Source organism: Lissotriton helveticus, chromosome 2_1 (genome assembly GCF_964261635.1).
Source record: "Lissotriton helveticus chromosome 2_1, aLisHel1.1, whole genome shotgun sequence".
Taxonomy (NCBI): domain Eukaryota; kingdom Metazoa; phylum Chordata; class Amphibia; order Caudata; family Salamandridae; genus Lissotriton; species Lissotriton helveticus.
Window position 1 is genome coordinate 318,077,759 of NC_136059.1, and position 2,184 is coordinate 318,079,942.

Genomic DNA, 2,184 nt, shown 5'->3' on the forward strand with positions numbered 1-2,184 from the left:
CAGCATGTGCTTCTCTTCACCGAGCTTAATTACTGTCACTAAATTGTAAGCAAACCTTGGTTCTTCAAACATGCAGTCTATAATGTAATACAATAAAGAAATGGCACAATCGCACCCACACTGATTAACAAAGTATGGAGGACAATCAGTTCTCTTAGAGTATCTCCTGTAAGTACTGTACATCACAGTGGGGGATTTTGGACAGAGAGCCTGTCTTCTCGTTGTCTTGTACAGGAGGGGGCGAGGAGCCCAAGATGATACTAGAATACTGCATGCCCACCCCTATGCCCACCCTGGTGGATCCTGTTCCCTCTCCTGTGATGGCTCCTGCCCTCCCCTCAGTGATGGCTCCTGTCCCCCCCATGTGGTGGCTCCAGTCCACCCCCCGCCTGTGATAGCTCCTGTCCCCACATGTTGTGGCTCCAGTCCACCCCCGCCTGTGATGGCTCTTGTCCCCCCCCCCCCCCTCCTGTGGTGGATCCTGTCTCCGCCCTGGGTGGCTTCTGTCCCAGTCCTGGAACGGCCCCAGCAGCAAGGGTGAAGTTCTTGATGGGCCTCTTCTCAAAAGGGCTCAGCTCAAAATTAATATGGAAAGGTGGGCGAGTAAGTAAGTGAAGGGATGGGTGAATGGCTGGATGAATTAGTGAAAGGGTGAATGGATGAATGAAAGATTGAATAAATGGATAATGAGAGAGGATGGATGGATTGATTTATTAATGCAATTTATAGAGCGCGAACAATTGCCCAAGGGCGTCTCGGCGCTGTGGATGATGCAGAGAGAAAAAAAGGAGGGAGAGGTTTTATTGGCAGAATAGCCACATCTTTATTTTGCGTCTGAAGATGGTCAGAGTGGGAGCAGCCCTTACGTCTGCGTCAAGGGAGTTCCATAGTTTAGCCGTTGACACCGTAAAGCTACGGTCGCCCCATGTGACCGTCCTAGTGCGTGGGACCGTCATAATGGAAGTATTCATGGATCGAAGTGATCGTTTTGGGACATGAAAGGCAAAGGATTTTGTAAGGAATCGTGGACCTTGATTGTGTGTGGCTTTATATGCGATGCAAAGGGCTTTGAACTTGATTCTGTTTTTCACAGCTAGCCAGTGATATTTTTTGATGATGTGAGCAATCGGTTTGAATTTAGGGGTACCTGAGAGTAGTCTGGCTGCAGCGTTTTGGATAGACTGCAGCCTTTTAATGATTTTGTGTTGGGCATTGACCAGGAGTCCGTTACAATAGTCAACTGAGGACATGACGAATGAGGTGATCAGTGTTTTGCCAGACTCGGGGGGGAAGGAATGGAAGAATCTTTTTTATGGTTTTAAGTTTAAAGAAAGAAGATGATACGATGGAATTAACATGTGCTGCATAGTTGAGTTTGTTGTCTATAACTCCCAAATTTTTTAACCTTGGTTACTGGGATTGGTGGAGGACCTAAGCTAGAGGGCCACCAGGCGATGGGCCAGGTGGGGGTGAGCTTGCCAAATGTCATGACCTCGGTTTTATTCGAGTTTAACTTAAGGCAGTTGACTGACATCCAGTTGCTGATAGCTAGCATGCCCTGGAGGAAATTGGCCACTACTTTGTCACCATTATCTTTGATGGTAAGGACCAGTTGGGTGTCGTCAGCATATGATGTTAGGCCCATCCCCCAGTCCTTAATGATCCTGGCTAAGTCAGTAACATAGATATTAAATAATGTTGGACTGAGGGACGAACCCTGAGGGACACCACATGGTAGGGTCATTTGTGCTGAATGGAAAGTGCCCAACTGGACAGTCTGAGTACGGTGGGCAAGAAAAGAGGTCAGGAGGTCTTTGGCTTTGGCTTGGATACCTATGGCATTGACACGATCGATCAAGATGTTGTGATCGACCGTGTCAAATGCCGCAGTAAGGTCCAGTAAAATAAGCACCGCTGCTCCACCTTGATCGAGAGCTGATCTTATCTCATCGGTGGCTTTGATGAGTGCGGTCTCGGTACTGTGGTATTTCCGAAAACCAAATTGACTGTCATCTAAAAGTGAGTGTTCTTCAATGTATTGAGAGATTTGAGAGTTCATGAGTTTCTCTACAATTTTGGCTGGGAATGGCAAGCCGGCAATTGGTCGATAATTGCTGGAATCGTTTGCATCGAGATGTTTTTTTTTTTAGCAGGGGTTTAATAATTGTGTCCTTCCAGGTCATT